The following is a 22,640-nucleotide window of genomic DNA, read 5'->3' on the forward strand; positions in this document are numbered from 1 at the left end:
TGTGCTTGCCTCTTTGGAACGTCTACTCATTTTCTCCTGGCTTCTGCCTCTTCAGAGAAACAGAACAGGCTTTATCCCTCCCTTACCCAAACACCCTCCAAAAGACACATCTTCCTGAGTACACATCTGACCTCAGACTACACTAGCTGTATAATTCTGAGCAAGTCACTTGACCCTGTTTGTCTCAGTTTCCTCATCTGTAAAATGAGCTGGAGAAGGAAATGGCAACCTGCTCCAGTATCTCTGCCAAGAAATCACAAAGAATGAGACATCGCTGAAAAATGACTCAAAAACATCAATGGACTATCTGAACACCACAAAAAAAGAAAAGGAATAGGATAGGGGTGGGGTGTGATGGAGGGGAGGGTACATTGAGGGAAGGAGCAACCAGAATGCAAGGTATTAGGAAGTGGGGGGAGGGGGGTGATGGGGAGAAAAATTGGTCATTTTACAAAGTGAGGTAAAGGTAATTAGTATGAAAACAATAGACTGAGTTAATTATTGAGAATAAATCAATGACATCTTTAGTTTGGAGAAAAGCATTTCAGTCTAACTTTCCAAGAGGAAGATAACCTCTGATAAAATTTGGCATTGATGAAAAAGTTAAGGTTTTGATGGTAAATTTGATTTTATGATTGCCATTCAATCAGGAACTAGAACATGTATGGAAAGGCATGTAAGCCACTTAAGACTTGCCTAAAAGATGTTCCTTAGCCAAAGTGAAACTATAATCATATTTGAAACCTGGTTATAGGAACTTGCCATTTTTAGATGCTATGGGACTACTGAGTGACTGTTCTTCTGAGTCTAATTCCAGGTATGGGAAGCAAGAAAGACGATCCGAGCCTCCATTACATGATGCCAGTAAGCTCATGAGATGCTGGTATGAACTACATAGGTGATCTCAAGGGAAGAGTGGGAGAGCGACTGTTCAGCCTGGGCTGAGGTAGGATTCTCCTGACTCAATTTCCCCACTGACACCTGGCAGACTTTAAGCCTGACTGAATGCAAGTTGATGATCTACTCCTGCCTGGAACTGACATGAAGCTGGGGAGATATTGTTTCGCTGCAATATCCCTATTCTTTGTGGCAATTTCCTATAGTCAAAAGGTTTGTAAGCTTAATACCAGATCTATTCAAATATAGATTATGGGTAGAGGAATATCCAAGGTTGTCTAAAATTAAGCTATTAGGCATAGGACTTTAGACGAACAACATTAAGTTAGGGTCCTTTTATTCTTAGTAATACTGTGGAGACAATTAGATCAAGAGATTGTGAAGTTAGTAACATAAATATTATCTGTGTCTCAGTTGGCTTATGTTTAAAAAAAAAATTCTTTTGTGGTCCATATTGTAAATGCTTTAAAAAGATGTATCACCTGACCAAAAGTTTGAATTGCTTTATCTGTTATAAACTGTGTTAAAAATAAATTTAAATAAATTTAAAAAAAAGAAAAGAAAAGAGCCTAGACATTATAGTTCAAGAAACCTTAAAAGAAAACTGCTTAGATCTCATAACAAGAAGAGAGAAAACAGAATCTACTGGTCTACTCCTGAAAGAAACACCAAAATGAAAATTCTCAGGAACTTCATAACTTAGATCCAGACTGAACAGGTCACAGAAAAATGTGGAAAGCAGTCAGAAAAAAAGAATTCAAGTACTGAGGAGCTACAAGTCAGGATCAGGTCCTATTTAGCAGCCATATAAAGAATCGGGGAACTTGGAATACAATATTCCTGAAGGCAAGGGATACGTACGAGATTACAGCTAAGATGTACCCAGCAAAACTGAGTATATTGTTATAGCGGAAAGAGATGGATCTTTAATAAAACAGCTTCCAAACATGCTTGATGAGGAGTCCAGAGCTATGGAGAAACAAACACAGGTGTGAAGAGAAACATAAAACGGTAAACACAAATGAACAATAATAAAGGACCAAAGGATAAACTGCTGACTTTCAACTATGGGGAGATGACGCATGTGTGCTGTCTGATGTCTATCAACACCATCAGAGTTCTCATAGAGAGTCCAATTAAAGAAGGCCTAGGAGGGGTTCTGTTATGTCTTGATGATCTTAATCAAGGGAAGAGGAAGGTTAGGAAAAACTATCTGCCGTAATCAGGGTGAACAAGCAGACATCTATACAAACAAGGAAGAAGCGGTGAGGGGAACAGCTGACATTTGAACTTCACTCTTGTCTGGACTGGTTAAAGGAAGGAAGAGCTCAGCCAAACACACATACACACAGAAATACATTTCACTCAACAGGGAAATAGGAAGGAAAGGAGGAAAGGAGAAGGCGGATTTGGAGGGTGGGTAGATTAGTGTTAAGCAAAATATTTATAGCTCTTTTTGAGGGGGGGCAAAGACTGGGAAACTGAAAGGGCATCCATAAATTGGGAAATGGATACACAAGTTATGGCATATAAATGTGATGGAATACTATCGTGCTGAACTCTTACCCACATAATGATCGGCCAGAATAGCACTAGTGATGAAACAAGCTACTTATCTTGTAAGAGGTGGACTTAGAATGTAGAATGAGTGAAATATTTTTTGGATGTGGACAACGTAGAAATCTGTTTTGACTGAGTCTACACGTTTTTAATGCGTTTTGTTTTTCTTATGTTTTCAATTGAGGTGGGAGGATGAGGAAACAGATCTTGAATGATTAAAATTCAAAAAATATTAAAACAGAAAGAAAGTTGGCTTTAGAGTTAGAAGCACTTGTTTCAGTCATGCCTCTAACACATACTGGCTATGTGACTGTGGGCAAGTCACTTAACCTCCCAGCCATCCAGACAACTTAAAACTGTAAGATATAAAACAATCTACCTCAGTAGGGGGAATTGTTCACCAGGAGTTCCCTGAGGTGATGCAATCACAGGACCATTAGGGAAACAAAACAAGCACTACAGAAGTGTAGGGCATCATGACAAAGAATTTTAATGGATTCCTTTTAAGTTCATAATTAATGATGCCTTATATTTCTATATCATCTTATTTTAATAGCTTTAACATTATAATACTGATCACTTATAATAGCTTACATTTCTACAGCGCTTATTGTTATTAAATTTTATGTTTCACTTTTTTCTCTCTCCAGCACCTATCCTAGCACATGTACTTAATAAATACTTGTTGATTAACTGGGGCATAGGGTGGGGAAGGGTCTAGGATATCACTCTAGGGAATACCCATATCTAGGGAATGAGACATGAAAAATGACCCTGTAAATGTGACTAAAGAAGACTGATCCAAGAAGCAGAAAGTAAACCATGACAGGGCAGCATCACAAGACCCAGGGAGGAAAAGGTATCTCTGAGAAAAGGGCGTTCAACAGTATTAATGCTGCAGAGAAGTGAAGAAGGGTGAAGAATGAGATTACTGGATTTAGCAATATAGGGATCATTGGTGAATCTGGGGAGAGGTTTTAGTTGAGTGATGGGCATGGAAGTCAAAATGCAAGAGGCTGAAAAGTGAGTATGTGAAAAAAGAGAATTGCCAAGTGTAGACAGATTTTTCTTGGAGTTTGGCTGTGAATAGAGTTATGGCCCTGGAGTCAGGAGGACCCGAGTTCAAATTTGATCTCAGACTTTTGACACTTACTAGTTGTATGGCCATGGGCAAGTCACTTAACCCCAACTGCCTTGCCTCCCACCTCCAAAAAAAAAAAAAAAAAGATATAAAGTGATAACCTGGGAGTACGGTAGGGTCTGGTGCTTCTGTTGTAACCTCCCCTCTGTGGAAAAACAAGTTATAAACAACTCAATAAACCACCAGGTAAATATGCTGCTATCTTCTGGAAAAAGTTCCAGTGTTCTCCTCCAAGGGACCAGCTGGCCGACCCTCTCCCAGGGACCCAACACAATGTGATATATTTGTTGAGATATCTAGGCTTCCCTGAGCAATCTGGTTTCAATGTTCTCATCTTTTTAGGAGGAAGTCCATAAAACAGAAGCTGTGTGTAAGGTCAGTGTGAATTCTAGTACTAATATCCCTTCCTCTTCATCTCCAGCTTAGCACAGATGAGCAGGAAACTGGGGAATGCTTTTCTACAATCCCAGAATGAGCTCACTTTGGAAATTCCCAGCCTGTGACCAGAGAAACATTGACAACTTCTTAAAAGTATGTGGGTGCTGCCTAAGCCTCAGGTATGTGGTTAGCAAAGGGGATGGAATACCACCCAATCCTGTGTCATGGATAACAGAATAACAAATCATTTCCTTCCTTTCTTCCAGCTAGGCATAAGTAATCAAAGGAAATGGTAACTATATTGTTCTAAACCACTGAGTATGGTCATCCTCTGCTGTCACCCACCCAAACTGATTTTTGACAACTTAACAATAGATTTACGATGGGAAACCCTCCATAAAGGCAAACAAGATTGACACCTACACTGCTGGACCAGCGGCCACAGTAACCAGGGGTGCAGGCCACTGCTGTTTCCTTTCCCCTCAGTTGCCACCCCCAACTCTTTCCAGGAAAACGCATACACCTCTGGTGATTCTGCAAATGTCTCCATGCTCTCTGAGGGAGTTTCCCTTTGGCAGAACTTATTCATCTTTCCTTTTGAAGGAAAAGGCCATCCTTCTGTTGCCATAGGTTGCAGGCACAGACTGTCATGATATAGAATTGGTCTAATTCATTTAACTGGAAAGAGGTGAGTGGTATTTAGGACTGTTACAGTAAATATTAACAACCAAGATCCAAACTCTCCACACATTTAAAGGTTCCTCATTCTTCTTCTCTAAGAGAGCAATAGGCGAAGGAAGTACTATGCCAAGAAACTTAAGTGACTTAGTGGCTAGAGTGCAGGACTTGGAGTCAAGAAGATCTGAGTTCAAATTCTGCTTCAGACCCTTATGTCCACACTAGCTGTGTGTCCGTGGATAAGTCATGGATGAGCCTCAGATAACAGCACCTACGTCACAAGGTTGTTGTGAGGATCAAATAAGATAACACATGTAACTCTACATATGTAACATGTAACACTAGCTGAGTGGGCCTTGGCAAATAACTTTCAACTTCAGATTCTCAGCCTGTAAAATGGGGATAACAATAGCTTCTATCTCAAAGAACTTTGCTGTGAGGCTCAAATGAGATAACATATGGAAAGTGCTTTGTAAACCCTAAAACAGGGCACTTCGGTGGCTCAGTGGACAGAGTGCTGGGTCTGGAGTCACTAGCACCTTAGTTCAAATCTGACCTCAGACACTAGCTGTGTGATCCTGGGCAAGTCCCTCAATTCTGCTGGCCTCAGTTGTAAAATGAGCTAGAAAAGGAAATGGCAAACAACTCAATATCTTTGCCAAGAAAACACCAAATGAGGTCATGAAGAGTTGGACACAACTAAATCACAGAAGGACAACAAAACGTTAAGGGAAAGGGAGAAGCTGGGTTACCTAAATCACTCACTGCTGTTAAACTCAAAACAGAAACAGAGCCACTAAACTTTACATAAGGATAATGCCCCATACTAGCTTAGAAAAATCACATATTAACATCATCTATGTTCTACTGTATTTTAATTTGCTTTGTTAAATATTTTCTAATTATATTTTAATCTGGTTCCACTCTGCACTGTTGGGGACATGTTTGACACTTCTAACCTAGATAAAGCATTTCTAGAAAATGGAGAGGTGGTAGCTACAGGCAGAACACCTAGCAAACTCACTCTGGAATGATTTGTTGAGCAAGCTTGGTTCAGGGAGGGTAAGTTAATAAATGTGTATTAAGGGCCATTAGGGCACTAAGTCAAGCACTAGATAATGTGGAAAAGAGGCAAAAGTCAGTCCCTGCCTTCAAGGAGTTTACAATCTAATAGGGGAGACAAATGTGCACCAACAAACTACATAAACAGGAAACAATTAAAAGGCTAAAAGACTGAGGCACTGGAATTAAGAGGAATAGGGAACAGCTTCTAGTAGTAGAGTGAATTTTAGTTGGGACTTGAAGGAAGCCAGGAGATAAAGATAAGAAAAAAAAGCATTCCAGGGAAAGGGATAGCCAAGGAAAAGGCAGAGCTGAGAGATGGAGTGTCTTGTTCATGGAACAGCACTATGGACTGTGTCACGGGATTGAAGAGTATTTTGATTGGAAGGTGCAAGAAGACTGGAAAAGTGTGAGGGTGGGGTACTGAAGTTTTAAAGAGCATTGAGCACCAGAGGTCTTGACAACAGATTGGATGGCCCCCATCTATGCTAGAGATGGTGAGGAGTCAAGTTTTTTGAGATTTTGAGCTGAGGGACTGGGAGGATAGTGACAGTAACAAGGAAGATTAAAAGGGCTTAGGGAGAGAGATGAGTTCTGTTTTAGACATATGAAATATTAGATGTCCACTGGACATTCAGGTCCAGGTGTCTTAAAACCAGTTGGAGATGTGAGACTGGAGCTTTGTACCCCGCCCCCCTTCCTGCCCCCAGCTGTGGGAAGATTCCATGACCCCAATCTAAATAATCTTGAGTCATACTTCTCAGGAGATCCCACTAACCTGGGTTTCATTCTTCTTCCACCCACTAACAAACATCACACTAGAACCCCTACAAGCAAGAGGTATGACTAAATGTGGGACTGTCTCTACCCTGTACCAATAACTCACTTCTGGGCTAGTCTGTGTGAGCCTACAGTTTACACAGTCAGGCAGTCAGGGAGGTTTGTACTAACAGGCATTAAGAAGAGAAACTAAGACCCATGTTAATAAAAGGCTATTACATTCATAGTACAGACAAATAAGTCAATCAACAGCTATGTGCCAGTCACAGGGCTTAGTGTTAGTGACACACACACACAAAAAAGGCAAAAAACAATCCCTGTTCTCAGGAAGCCCACGTTCAGTTGGGGGAGAGGTAGGGAGACAACAGGAAAAGTTATTCACAAACAAAATATATACAAGGAAAACTGGAGATAATCAAGGGAAAGAAGGCACTAGTGATAGTAGGAATCTCAAAATGCATCCTGTAGAAGGTATGATTTTTGCTGTGACTTGCTCTTGTCTAAGATTTAAGAGCTAGAACAGCTATGTTCCAGAAATGAAAATTTCCAATGGGTTACAGGGGCAACTAGGTGGTGCAGATCATTGATTCTGGAGTCAGGAGGACCTGAGTTCAAATCCCACCTCAAACATTTACTAGCTGTCTGACCCTGAGCAAGTAACTTCACCCCATTTGCCTCAGTTTCCTCATCTGTAAAATGAGCTGGAGAAGGAAATGGCAAACTACTCCAGTGTCTCTGCCAAAATGGGGTCTGACTCCAATGAAAAACGACTCGACAACAATAATGGGTTATAAAGTAATCTTCCACTATCCTCCTCTACCAATGCCCTCTCATGAAGGTGATAGAATCCTAATAAGGATAGGCCCCACTGTACAGCAGGCCCACTGCCCCTACTCCACCCCTCCCATGGTACTCACTCCACCCCTCCCATATCCTAGCTTCTTCATTTATGCCTTACTGCTCACTAGAACAAGTATGTCCATGAACTCCCATTTTTCACAGAAACAACACACGTGTCCATGTGATGGGATCCCAGCTACTGCCTCTAGCTAGCCACTGCCCCTAGACCCATTCCTCATATTTCCCACAGTATCCATGCACTCAACCACAACCACATCCATCTAGTCTCAGACAGGACCACAATACTCAGCCAATCAGAAAGCAGCACCACCAGGACACCCAAGCAGGATTGTGGACCCCAAAACAATAGAAGGGACTTTCCCTAAGTATGTACCTTGGAAGTAATAGTAAAGAACTGACCTAGAGTGAACTTAAGATGTAGAGAGGTTTATTATAATGTCATTATCATACATAACATACCACCCCCAAAGGATTTTTCTGTATGCATGTGCAGTTCCACTCTGGCAGGGACCCCTCCCCTATTAACCTAATCCCTTGACAAACCCCTCCTGCCTTTTTTATATTTATAATTTCTGTTATGTAAGTGAATCTTTACCCTATAAAAATGCATCTTGCTTTCTCTGAAGTTGCTGGTTCCTCTTGGAACTTAGTCCACTTCATGAGAGGTCTCAATGTCAGTAAGTGCCTATCCTTTAAATGCAGTGGGAAGTGACTGTGGATTCACAGGTTCACATTTAGAGCTACAGGGGGCCTGCAGACACCATCTGGTCTGACTCCCCCCCTTTTTTACAGATAGGAAAAACAAAGTCACCCATGTGGCACACCTGGAATTCAAACTCAGGTCTTTCTGATTTCAAATCCAGGGTTTTTTCTCCTCTGCCAGTAGGGCAGGTCCTATCATATTGGAAATGGGCTCTCTTTCTGTCATCTAGGAACCTCCAAGTTTAAAGAGGTTCATTATCAGAATACTGGTCATCAGGTGATAAAATGTTTTTGTCAGCTCTAGTAATGGTATTAAACTCAAACCGAAACAAGATGCCTGCGGGCCACACATTAACTCAGTTTTAAAATGTGCTATTATCTATGTTTTACTGTATTATTAATTTTGTTCAATATTTCTCAATTACATTTTAATCAGATTCAGGCCTTACTCAAGAGTACTGTGGGTGGGCAGCCCTCAGGGTTGGATACCTTTGAGTTAAAGCACAGGTCATTTAAATCTAGTGTCTACTGTTTACTATATATGTGGCCTCAGGCAATCATTAAACCTCACAGTAAAAAATGAGGAGGTGGGGCTAGATGAAAGGTAAGGTCTTCAGCAAGTCTCAATCTATAATCACACTAAGTGGAAGGGTTTTCCATGTGTAGGTGGAGTGAATACCAGATCTTTAGAGGTACTGAAAAAGACAAGTAACAACAGGCATCTCAACCAGTTCTGAGAATATCTTTGGAGATATAGACTTACCCACTGTTCTGTATAAACTCCAAACAAACCCCCAAAACTATCTCAATGAAGTTGCATACTGGAAGTCTGACTACAGGGCAATCAGTCAATCAATAAACATTTATTGAGTGCCTACTATGATTCAGGTACTATGCTAAATGTCGGTGGATGTTGGGTTAAGTATCCATTGATCTATTTTGGTATTCCTAACCTCTTTCTCAGTTTTTCTGACTCACAGAATATAACCCATATTCTTCCAAGACTCATGCTGAAAAGCCAGGAAGAAGACAATCTATCTACATAGGTGAGTGAACATCTCTGGGAGAATAACTGTCATTTCCATCAGAAAGCTGACACATCTTGCCTGTTAGTTTTACCTGCCATAACTACAACTTTTATCCACTTACCAATGAGGAAACTGAGGCCCTCTGAAAAGGAAGGAGTGTAGTGAATCACAAGAAAGATCACTGTAACATCAACCTGAGTGACTGACTGGAAGAAAGATAGTAACCTCAATGGAAATAAGGAAGCTAAGAAGAGATGAGAGTTTGTCAGGGAAGATTCTGATGTGTTAAGTTTGAGATGACTAGGAGACAACCAGTTGGAGAATTCTAATAGATACTGGTAATGCAAGACTGGAGCTCAAGAAAGCTTTCATTCTGATGACAGTTGAACCCGTGGCAACTGAGGAGGTCTCTAAAGGAGTGTAGAGAAAGAAGGAGAGCATTCTTGGTCTGTAGTTTGGCTGTGAAAGGAAGGTGTGATATAGGAACATAGCTTGAGAGAATGGAGAGACCAAGTGAAGAATATAAAGGAAATGTTACAAGATACTAGTACTTTACAGGACTAGTATATAAAGTACGTATGTATTATAGTATGTCACATACTATATATATTAAAACATGCTACATAGAATTTATTAAAGGTACAGCACATTACGTATATACGTATGTGTGAACATTTTACATTACACACACGTAATTTACATCTATGCAATGTATCTAAAAAACAATGTATACAATCCCAACCATAGGTATCCTCACCCCACCCCACCCAATTACAAAATAGCTTCCAGCTCATACATTCGGTGCTATGAGGCAACACTTATTCTAGGTTCTTGACCTGCTCCAAGATGCTCTCTAGAAGATGGAAGCTGGGAATTACTGTTGGGGAAAGTACACACAGCTTCTTCTTAATACCTTTTGGGTGACGAGGGAAAAGACATCCAACCCCTCTACCCAGGTAACCCCTGACCACCATAAGCTATATGTCTTAATCACCTTGTATTCTCTTACTCCCCATTCTGCCAAACAGGATCACTTCGAGAAGATTACTAGCAAGACAGAGAAATCTCACTGCCCCCAGGCATGGCACCGTTAGATGGGCCAGCAGACCCTAACCTAGGGTCTTAAAGAACACTACCTCTATCCCCACCCCACTCTCAATGTCTAAGAACAAGAGTAACCCTAGAAGTGACCCGAGAAAAGAACTGTTACAAGGTAGGAGGATAACTTTCAAACGGAGCCTTAGAAAGTTGAAGGCACAAGAAGAGCACGGGAATCGCAGGAGTATGGTACCTAGGGGGTCAGGGCTTCTGAATAATTCTGCTCCTGATCCCAGTGCACCACCCAGGGCATTTCCTCTTTATAAGGTTCAACTCACAGTCCCGAACTGCTGAAAGCCAGTGAGGGTGATTAGAGTAGTGGAGATTGGGAGTCAAAGGACCTGAGTTCAAATCCTAGCTTTTGCATTTATTATCTTTGTGACCTCGGGTAGATTACTTAACCTCTCTGGATGTAAGCTTCCTGGTAAGTAAACCAAAGGTGACCGGACTCCATGACATCCAAAGGACTTTTCCAACTCTAAAGCTATTTTCTCCCGTGATCTGTGATGTCGTGAAGCCAAGAAAAAGAGAAGAGGAAAAGGCAAGTCCAAATTCGGCGAAGGTTTTCTTTCGCTTCAAAATCAGCCTCCTGTTTGCCTCTACCCTCTTTCTCCCAGAGTTCTGCCGAACTGCTTTTTCACCCCACACAGGCAGCACAAGTTTTCTACCATTTCTAAGGGAGGCAGGGCCTGCCTTGGGCACAGTTCCTCGTCTGGGCAGCTCTGAGGCCCCGGGGGCACTCCTTCCACCAGCTCGGGAGAGCCGAAGGGCCATGTCTGGAGACCCTGCCTCCTTCCATCCTGGGCACAGTTCCTCACCTGCTGCACCCAGGCTCCAGCCCCGGCCTGCGCCCACGTGGGACACAAGGGTTCTGGAGGGCGAAAACACACACACACATCTGCAGGGGGCACAACCCGGGACGCCCCGCTCCGCTTCTGTCTCGGACGCTTCCCTTCCGGACCAAGGGCGCTCCTCCTCCCTCCTCCCTTCGCCCCTAACCCTGCCCGAGCTCGCCCCGATGCCTACCCCTCGCCTACCCCTCGCCTACCGCGGCCGCTTCACCACGCAACGCCGGAGCCCGAGCACTAAGGGGAGACGGCCAGCCGGGCGGACGGGCGGGGTCACAAGGCTCTTCCCCGCCCCGTACCTGCGGGGGGGCGGGGCCGAGGCCCGGGGGCGGAGCTTGGGGCCCCAGGGGCAGGCGGGGTTGGAAAGGGCAGGAGGGACCGCCCCCGTCTGGGAAAAGAGCCTGTTGGAGTAATTCCTTTCGCAATAGCCCCAGACTTCCCATCCTCCGGACGTCCACCGAGCATTTATTAAGCACCTGCCAGATGCCCACTTAAACCACCTTTAGTGGGCTCCAGATCCCCACTGGCACCGCCCACTCCACTTAAGAAAGAAACAAACGCTCACTGTCCCCCTTCGCCCCCTTCCTTATCAGAAGGCATCCAGCGCCCGCGGGCGCGTGTGGGGTGGGGCGCGCCTGCTTGGGCACAGGCTGGCAAGCTGCTTTACGGAAGGGGCCTCGTTTCTCCTTTTTAGAACCTAAAGCGCCCTCAGACAAACAAAACAAAACAAAGCAACAGACCCGGGAGAGGACTGGAGATCCAACAACCCGGGAGGGTTCTTTCTTCCTCGCCCATCCAGACCAGGATCGCTGGTCCAGGGGCCTCTCGACTGTCCTAGGCATCCCTGAAGTCCTGCTCAGCCCAGCTCGGACCCAACATGTCCCCACTGCACCTCCCCACTCTCTCCCTCTCGGATCTCTAGACCCACCGGCCCGACCCTTGGGTCTCCCCCTCCCTCCCTTCTCCTGGAGCTCCTGTGGCCTCCCCACCCCGCTCCCTTCGGGACTTTGGGACGCTTTGCCAATCCCTCGCGGGGCGCCCTCACCTGCCAGCTCTGGCGTCTGCCTGGTATACACTGGCGCTCCGCAAGGCCCTGAGGGGGGACCAGAGACACGGCTCGGGGGCCGAACCCCGTCGGTCCGCCGGGACACTGAAGTTCTGCGCCGCTCTGCCTCAACTTTGGCAGCCCACGCAGGGGCGGAGGGACCCAGCTTCCGGGCTGTGTAGGGCGCAGAGGGTGGCAGGGTCTCAGGGCTAGGACGCTGCGCTGTTGCTACTCCCGTCTTAGCGCCACTTGGGGCCCTTTTGACCTGACGCATTTCGGGGGGCGGAACTTTGGGGAGAGAACTGGCCACACGCGCCCTCTCTTCCTCCACCCTGCCCTAGCGGTTTCTTAATCCGAATTGCTTTTGACCGCAGCCGCTGCTAGGTCTTACTGTGTGCGTCCTAGGCTCAGGGGGTTCTTCCTTGATCCGTTTCTCAGATGGGTCCAAGGCACACTGAGGACTAGCGAGGGACTTGGCTGAGGCTGCGGGACAGACGGGTCCCTTCTGCCCCGACAGCCGACTGGGCACCTTACTGTATTCTTTCCAAACGGATGGACCTAGAAAGTTTCAAGGGAAGCGTCTGAAGGGAAGGAAGGCGCTCACACTAGGATCACAAGCTCTCAGCCCTTCCCACTCAGAGGAGGCAGCCAGTACCCGGGCTCAGGTGCAATGAACTTTGAGAAATTTGAATCTGAAACCAAGAGGCAGGTAGTCATGAGCTCCAGCAAAAGAAATGGGGTGAGCTAGAAATAAACCAGGGGAACAAAGGATAGTGTATTGGTCAGATTTATGGAGAATGGAGGAATTTATGACCAAACCGGATAAAAAACATTATGAAGTGCAAAATGGATAACTGTGATTACATTAAACTGAAAAATCTGCACAAACAAAGCCAATGCAGCGAAGATGAGGAAGGAAGCAGAAAACTGGGAAAGAATTTTTGCAACTAGTGTCTGTGATAAAGGCCTCATTTCTAAAATATATAGAGAACTGAATCAAATTTACAAGAATACAAGCCATCCCCCAAGTGATAGATGGTCAAAGGAAATGAAAAGGTAGTTTTCAAGGAAGAAATTACAGCTATCTATAGTCATGAAAAATGTTCTAAATTACTAGTAATTAGATAGAAGCAAATCAAAACAACTCTGAGGTACCACATCACACCTATCACATTGGCTAACGTGACAGAAGAGTTAGATGATAAATGGAGAAGATGGAAAAGATGTAGGAGAGTTGGAACACTAATTCCTTGCTGGTGGAGCTGTGAGCTGATTCAGCCATTCTGGAGAGCAATTTGGAATTATGCCCAAAGGGCTACAAAAATGTGCATACCCTTTGACCCAGCAATATCGCTTCTAGGACTGTATCCCCAACAGATCATGAAAATGGGAAAGGGTCCTACATGTACAAAAATATTTATAGCAGCTCACTTTGTGATAGCTGAGAACTGGAAATTGAAGGGATCCTGTTCCAGGAACAGGACACTATATCTCAGCTCGGGCAATTTCTCTGGCTATCTCCTTTGCCTGGGATGCTCTCCCATCTTCTCTCTGCCTCCTGACTCCTTTCAAGTCCCAACTAAAATCCTACCTTCTATGGAAAGCCTTTCCTAATCCCTCTATCTCTAGGGCTGAGAGTGAAGGGGGTAGACTGGGGGGAGGGAAGAAAAAGAAAGAAAGGGATCCCCAACTGGGGAATGACTGAACAAGTTGTGGTATATGAATGTAATGGATACTATTGTGCTATAAGAAATGATGAACAGGAAGACTTCAGAGAGGCCTGGAGACTCTGAGAGGAGAAATAGTGAATACCTTCTGGATCTTCAAATTGTGAGTTCAGGTGCCCAGTCTCCCCAACTCACAACCTAGGCCTCTCACCATCTCTCATCCCACCCCCTATCTATCTATTGCTTAGGCCTGTGATTTCCCTTTTACCACAGCTCTCAAATGTGTCCCCTTTTCTCCTCAGATATAGCCACCAACCTGATACAGGATCTTGTCACCTTACACCTGCATTATTGTAATAGACTGCTAGATGGTCTGCCTGCCACATATCTCTTCCCACTCCAATCCATCTTCCATTCAGCTGTTATATCAAAATGATTTTCCTAAAGTGCAATTCTGACCATGCCACCTCTCCCACCTCCAACCCCCAGCCAATAGAATGCAATGGCTATCAGCTCCAGAATCAAATACAAGATCCTTTGTTTGGTGTTCAAAGCCCTTCAAAACCTAGTAGCCTTTCTAGTCTTTTTGTACCTTACACACCCCCTCCCCCAGTCCCTACGACTCTTCAGTCCAGTAACACTGGCCTCCTTACTGTTCCAGGAACAGGACACTATATCTCAGCTCGGGCAATTTCTCTGGCTATCTCCTTTGCCTGGGATGCTCTCCCATCTTCTCTCTGCCTCCTGACTTCCTTCAAGTCCCAACTAAAATCCTACCTTCTATGGAAAGCCTTTCCTAATCCCTCTATCTCTAGGGCTGGGAGTGAAGGGGGTAGACTGGGGGGAGGGAAGAAAAAAAAGAAATTTACATGATAATTATTATATGTTTAAAAGGAATAGCAAATTGTAAATAATAAATTTTCAGTTCCACATACAATCATCTTTTAAAAAAAAATTATGCTATGTTATGAGAAAAGATTTTAGTGCCTTTCCTCTGTTAATTGTTTCCTGTTTATCCTGTATTTAGACTGTCTATATTTGTTTGATTGTTGTCTCTCCCATTAGTGTGGGCTCTTTGGGGGCAGGGACTTTAATGGTAGGTGTTTAATAAATGCTTATTAACTGTCAGTTGGGGAAATGGCCCCAGAGGGGTGCTACGTGTACTTAAGTAAAGTCATATTGATAGCAGTTTGTAGAATAGATAGTAGTGAGAGTAGATTAGAGTGAGGCAGGGAGACAAATTAGGGGCCACTGCAGTTATCTAAGCAAGAGATGATGAGGGTCTAAAATAAGATAGTACCTATATGAGTAAAGAGAAGCAGCTGAATGTGAATGATGTAGAAGTAGGAAAGCCAAAACTTGGTAACTGATTGGCTATGTTGAGGAGAAGGAGGTTGGAGAATTGCATATAAGGCTGAGATTATGAACATAGAAGATGAGAAGGATGGTGGTGTCTGACAAATATAAGGATGTTTGGAAGAGGGGTGGGTTTGGGGGAAAGAGAATGAGTTCTGTTTTGAGTATGTTGAATTTGAGATTCATACTCAGGGGCATCCAGTTTGAAATAGATATGTCCAGTTGGTGATTTCAGGGGAGACTGAGGCTATATTTATAACTCTGTGAGGCATCACATTATTCTAGTCACTGTATTAATTCGCCATATTGTTTTTCAGTCATTTTTCATGACCTCATTTGGGCTTTTCTTGGCAAAGATCCTGGAGCGGTTTGCCATTTCCTTTTCCAGCTCATTTTACAGATGAGGAAACTGAGGTAAACAGGGTTAGGTGACTTGCCCAGGTTCACACAGCTAGTGAATATGTGAGGCTGGATTTGAACTCAGAAGATAAGCCTTCCTGACCTCAGGCTCAGCATTGTATCTGTTGTGCCACCTAGCTGCCCTAAGTCAAAGGACTAGGGTTTAAATCCTACCTGTATGACCTTGGGCAAATCACTTAGCTTACCTGGGCCTTAATTTCTTCATCTTTAAAATGAGGGGGTTGGATTATATGGTGTCTGAGGTTCCTTCCAACACTAGATTTATAACCTTTGTTAATCTATGATCCTATAATATACCACAATTTGTTCAGTGGTTCTCCAATTGATGGCATCTATTTTGTTCTCAGTTCTTTGCTACAACAGAAAGTACTGCTATAAATATTTTTGTAAATAGGGTCCTTCCCTTTCATCCTTCAAAACTGGAGTACATGCAGGAAGTATTTGTTAACCCATGTGGAGAGCACAGTGGGGAAACTGGAAAGGAGGGATCTTCTCAGAAGTGGGCTGGGGATACAGGTGATATCTGTTCAATAACAATGGTTCAGAGTCTCCGCCTACTGGTTCATAGTGTTTTTGCATCTAGTGGAAACAAGGCATGCTGTACCTTTAGTTCAACTCAATTTAACAAATATTAAGCCCCTACTAAGTGTGAAGCTCAGTATATCAGAAATTGGATGAAATTCAAAATTTATATAAGGCACAGTAGTTGTCCTCATGAAACCAACAGTTTAGAAGGGGTGGCTTTTTTTTTTTTGGACCAGGACTGTGATTTCATTGTTTTATGAGATTTCATTACAATTTAATTCAAATCAAGCCAATATTTATAAAGCACTTAGCACTGTGCTAAGCACTAGATGAACTATAAAGAGAGATATGATGCTCTTGATGATCTTACAATGTAATATGGAAGAAAGACATGCACATAAACATTTAAGGTCACTGGAGACTCAGATATGCCTAAAAGGATAGGTCCAGGTAAAATGCTATGAAAAGTTTGAAGAGGGAGATATCATTTTTGCATGGGTATTATTGTTGATAATAGTGTGTATTTGTGTGTTTGTGTGTGTGAGAGAGAGAGAGAAAGAGAGAGAGAGAGAAAGACAGATATATATATATATAGAGAGAGAGAGAGAGAGAGAGGGAGAAGTATGTTTTCTACATCATGGCATCAAGACATGGAGTCCGGAAGACCTAAATTCAAACCTCTCTGACCTCATATACTTATTAGTTGAGTGACCCTGGGCAAGTCACTTAACTTCTGTCTGCCTCAGATTCTTCAACTGTAAAATGTGAAAACAATTAGCACCTACCTCTCTGGGTCTGGAGGATTAAATGAGATATTTATAAGTGCACAGACCAGTGCCTGACACATAATAGGTACTTAATGTTTATTTTTTTTTCTTCTTATTTCCTTGTTGCTTCTCAGCTCTGGGGTCAGGTAATTGTTCCTCTTCACTCTAGAAGGCTCCAGGAGCTTTTGCCTCTATAGTACCACTAACATCACCACATGAGGAGAGATGGGGAAGGGAAGAATCAAGGGGTTCTATCCCCCAGAAACTCATTGATGGTTAAGCCATTGCCATTTTCTTGGATGGTTTCTGGAACTCAGGGTCCAGAAATTCTTGTCAATATAGTCTTTTCTTCTCTCCAGATGAGATAACCTGATATACTTAGACCCTTTTAGACTATATTGGGGGCACATCCACCTTACAGAGTGACATCGGCCCAATGACATTGGATTACATGGAGACTACATAGAATCGGCCATACATAGTTCAGGCAGTACCTTCTCCCCACCCAAATAACTGGGGCCCTACAAGTCCTAGAAATGCAACTCTCCTTTCTGCCAGGTCTGATCCCTGGTCCATACCATGAAAACTATACCTGAAACAGTGCCTGATCCCCATAATGCCAGCGCCCCATTCCTCTATTGACTATCTCCAATTTACCCTGTCCGTATCTTGTTTGTACAATAGTTGTCTCCCCCATTAGACTGAGTCCCTTGACTGTTCTTTACCTTTCTTTATATCTCCAGAACCAAATATAGTACCTGGCACATAGTAGATGCCTAATAAGTATTATTGACTGATTGACTAGAATCACCCTAAAAATATATTTGGTGACTTGGAGTTAGGAATGCTTGCAAATAAGAAACACCTCAATTGTGTTTAGTAACATGTTATTCCCAAGTGATGGGAACTTAAGCTAAGAAGGTGGCCTATGCCCTTCAAATACCTATGGCACACAGATTACACAAGTAACATTGAACAAATAAAATATACAGTAGGACAGAACAAAGTTACAGGATATAGATATACACACTAGACTGACACTTATAGACATGCAACACACACATGTGTACGTATATATGTATGTATGTGTATTTATGTCCATCTATCTGTCTATCTAAATGTCTGGGGCCATGCCCAGTCTTCCTGATCTTTATCTTGACGTTGGACCTAGATGGCTCTGGAGAAGAGAATGAGGCTGGTGACTTTGCACAGCCCTCCACCACTTAAATTCAGTTCACTTGCAAGTCATGACATAATCTTCCTGATGTCATGGTTCTCTTCAAGAACGAAGAACAAACAACAATTTGTGAATAGTGGGAACTGTCCCGCTGGGGACCTAACTGTCTAGTTCCAGTTGGACAATGCAGCTCCCTTCCTTCCTTCCTTCCTCCCTCACTCCTTTCCCTCTGACTACATAGGGTATCATATCCTTACTTGCTGGTGCTCTGCCCCAAGGAATGTAAATTTTGACCACCGAAAGCTTGCAAGATATCTTGAGGTTTATAGGCTAGATTTCTTTCTTAGGGACCATGCCTTAAACCCAAATGACTCTGGTTCTCATTGATTGGCCAACAATAGGTCCTAGCTCAAGTCTCACTTGGTCATTGTTTGGACCCTGATAGGCTCAGAGTGAATGTAAATAGAAATTATTTCTATTTTGGCCAGAAACCCTGAGGATCTTCTCCTCCCAGACTGACAAGGTAAAAGAGGCCATTCTTTGCTTCATTTCTTACCTAGCCTTAATCACTGAATGGACATTGTCTCAGTCAAACTGAGACCTGGGAAAGACCTTAGCTTAAAAAGGTCAAGGTCTCCCACTTCATCCAGGGCTATCTCCAGTTGTCCTAATCTATATCTTTTCACTGGACCCAGAAGGAGAAAGTGAGACTGGTGACTTTGCACAGCCCTCCCTTACTTAAATCCAATTCACTTGCCAGTCATGAAATCACCTTCCTGATATCATGGTCTTTGAGAACAAAGGACAAGCAACAGTATCTATCTGTCTATTCATTTATCTCTCTATCTCTCTATCTGTCTGTCTATCTTTTTTCCCATGTACTCTGTCCCAACCTACCTTTCTAACCTTCTCATGCCTGTAACTCCCTGAAAGTAGGATATAAGCTCCTAGAAGGTCAAGTTCATTATACATTTGTGTCTTTGCATCCCCAGTGCTTAGCATCCAATAGTTGCTTGAAAAATACTCACCAAATTGAATAGAATGGACCTTCTGCTTTGGCCAGTGGGTCTATTTACTGTTGCCAGGATAAACCTTGTATTTTTAGACCCCTGTGAGTTTGCTCTAAATCCTTCTTCACCTGTAATCTTTACTAAATCAAATCCTGTTCCTTCTTCCCCAGTTCAAAATTCCTTTCATCTGTGAAGTCTTCCATGACCATCCCAACCAGAAGTTATTTCTCTCTCCTCTGAACTGCTATAGCCCTAATTATTCATGCTTCTCATTTGGTACTTGACATTTTTTGATAATATTTTATTTTTTCCCAATACATGTAAAGACAAAAATTTGAGTTCCAAGTTTTCTCCCTCCTTCCCTTACCTCTTCCTTCCCTGATATGGTAAGCAACTATGTATGTGTGTATATGCAGTCATGTAAAATATATTTCCATGTTAATCATGTTGTAAAAGAAGAAACAAAGGGGAAAAAATGAAAAAATAAAGTGAAAAAAATAGTCTTCTTTGATCTGCATTCAGAATCCATCAGTTCTTTCTCTGGATGGAGATAGTATTTTTCATTGTGAGTCCTTTGGAATTATCTTGGCACTTAACATTTAAGGCTCTTGTATGTTAGTCATATTTTTCATGTATTCATGCCTTTTATCTCCAAATCCTGCAATTAGACTGTACACTTGATGAAAATAAGGTCTCTATCTTTTGTTTACACCCCATATACTACCTTCTCTTTGACCAACAAGTTCTGCTCCTGAATTTTTCTGGTTCACGGAGTGATCCCCTAAGAGTTGTGTCAATGAGCGGAATTACCCACATTCAACATGGAAGCATTGATTAGGCACCTGCTATGTGTATGGTACTTTGCTAGGATCTGAGTACACAAAGACACAGTCCCTGCCCTCAAGGAGCTTGTACTGTATGCATGTAAACAGATGAGAAAATACAAACTACATTTAGAGTAAGTACAAAGTAATTTTTGGAGTGGGGTAAGGGGATTGAAGATGGTAACAACTGGGCAGACCAGGAAATGATTCTTTGGGAAATAGCACTTGAGCTGAGCCTTGAAGTAAGCTAGGTGCTCTAAAAGGAGGTGAAGGGATACAACCTATACAAAGGCCTTTGAGAGGGAACAAAGTTCAACCTTAGGTCTCTTATCTTTGCTTAAATCTCTATGAATCTCTTTTTACTTCTAGCACATCTAACTCCCCCCTTTCATAGCATAAGACTCCCTCAATCTTTATTTGCCCAACTTTCACTGGCCTGACAGCTTATATTTTCAGAGGAGAGAATATCAGTTCTCCCATTCAGTGTAGCTGGTACCAAGGGGTTGTGGCTTCCAGTACTGTCATGCATGAGCCCCCATCCAGTATATTCCTCAATATGAGTAAACCAGTAGAACTCTATTAGCTTGTTTAAAAAGAATATTTATGAAGAAAGAACAGCAATAAGAATAGTTTTAAAACCCACAAATTTAAAATCCCCAATTAAACACTGAAATAGAAATCCTAAAATTCAAAGGAGAGATAAGTAAAATTGAAAATATAAAAACCATTGAATGAATCAATAAAACTAGGAGCTATTTTATTTTAGACAAAAACACAATAAAATAGATTTGATTTTTTAAAAAGAAAGAAGAAAACCAAATAACTAATATCAAAAAAGAAAAAAAGGTGAATGTACCACCAGTGAAGAAGACATTAAAGCAATTATTAAGAGTTATTTTGCTCACCTATTTGCCAATAGAACTGATGATCTAAATTAAATGGATGAATATTTACAAAAAGACAAATTGCCTAGATTAACATGAGAAAATAGATTACTTAAATAAATCTATCTTAGAAAAAGAAATTGAAAAAGCCATAAATTAGCTCCCTAAAACAAAATAAAACCAAAACCAAAACCAGGACCAGATGGAGTTAGTTATAAGGGAATTCTACCAAACATTTAAAGAACAATCAATTCCTATACAGTATAAACTATTAAAAATACATGAAGAAGGAGTCCTTCCAGATTCCTTCTATGATTATAAATATGGTCTTGGTATCTAAATCAGGGAAAGCAAGAACAGAGAAAGAAAACTATATGCCAACTTTCCTAATGAATATTGATGCAAAATTTTTTTAATAACAGAAACAACAAAAATTATATAATTATCTCAAGAGATGCAGAAAAAACTTTTGACAAATTATAATACCCATTCCTATTTAGAAACATTAGATAGTGTAAGAATGAGTGGTGCTTTTTTAAAATGATAAATAGTACCTATCTAAAACCAAGATCAAGTATTATCTGTAATGAGGACAAACTAAAAGTCTTCCCAGTAAGATAAGAGGTGAAACCAGAGTGTCCATTATCACCATTATTATTTAATATTGTACTAGAAATGCTAACTATAGTAATGAGAAAAGAAAAAATAAATTAAAAGAATAAGAATAGGCAACAAGGAAACAAAACTATTGCTTTGCAGATGATATATTTGTACGCTAAAAGAACCCAAGAGAATTAATTAAAAAACTAGTTGAAACAATCAACTTTAGCAAAGTTGCAGGGTATAAAATAAAATCACATAAATCATCAGTATTTATATATGCCAATAAAACCCAGCAGGAATAGATAGAAAAAGAAATTTCATTTAAAATCACTACAGATAGTATAAAATACTTGAGAATCTACCTGCAACTATATGAGCAAAATTCAAAAATATTTTCCACACTAAAAGATGGCTCTAAACAATTGAAGAAATATTAATTGTTTATGGGTATACAGAACCAATGTAATAAAAATGACAGTACTACCTAAATTGATTTGCTTTTCAGTTCAATACCAATCAAACTACCAACAAAGTTATCTTATGGATTTAGAAAAAATAATAGCAAAATTCATTTGGAAGGACAAAAGGTCAAAGGAATCAATAAAAAAAAGTAAAGGAAGGTGGTCTAGCAGAATCAGATCTCAAATTATACTGCAAGATAGTAATCATCAGAACAATTTGACACTGGATAAGAGAGTGATTGATCAGTGGAGTACAACAGGTACCTGATATACAAAACTAAATGACCATAACCTAGTGTTTGATAAATCCAAAGCTTTGAGGGCAAGAACTTCCTATCTGACAAAAACTTCTGGGAAAACTTAAAAGAAGCTTGGCAAAAACTAAGCATGAACCACTATCTCACACCATATACCAAGATACAGTCAAAATGGGTATATGATTTAGATGTAAAAGGTGATATCATAAGCAAATTAGGAAAGCATGGGAAAAAATTACCTGTAATATCTATGGATAAGGGAAGAGTTTATGACCAAACAAGAGATATAAAAGATCACAGGAGGTAAAATGGATAATTTTTATTACATTAAATTAAAAAGTTTACACAAACTGAATAATGCAACCAAAATTAGATGCAAATCAGGAAACTGAGAAAAAAATTATAAAAAATTTCTCTGATAAAGGTCTAATTTCTCAAATATATAGGGAACTGAGCCAAATTTATAAAAATAAAAGCTGTTCTCCAGCTGATAAATGGTCAAAGGACATGAACAGGTAGTTTTCAGAAGAAAAAAAAATCAAACCTAGCAATAGTCATATAAAAATATTCTGTCATTATTGATTAGAGAATTCAAATTAAGACAACTCTGA

General features: G+C 41.5%; 1 protein-coding gene across 3 annotated transcripts in view; it reads right to left on the minus strand.

Moving 5' to 3' along the window:
- The window catches only part of RHBDF2 (rhomboid 5 homolog 2), a 47,381-nt gene extending 35,159 nt beyond the window's left edge, over positions 1–12,222 (minus strand). Inside the window, exon 1 of one of the 3 annotated variants that reach the window (XM_072645802.1) lies at positions 12,079–12,222. The gene's annotated coding sequence lies outside the window, so the exon portion shown is untranslated. Of the gene's footprint in view, positions 1–11,233; positions 11,311–12,078 lie in introns of those variants that run through there. The other 2 variants (XM_072645801.1, XM_072645804.1) reach the window with 2 other exon arrangements.
- Between the last annotated feature and the right edge of the window lie 10,418 nt (positions 12,223–22,640).

Source organism: Notamacropus eugenii, chromosome 2 (genome assembly GCF_028372415.1).
Source record: "Notamacropus eugenii isolate mMacEug1 chromosome 2, mMacEug1.pri_v2, whole genome shotgun sequence".
Taxonomy (NCBI): domain Eukaryota; kingdom Metazoa; phylum Chordata; class Mammalia; order Diprotodontia; family Macropodidae; genus Notamacropus; species Notamacropus eugenii.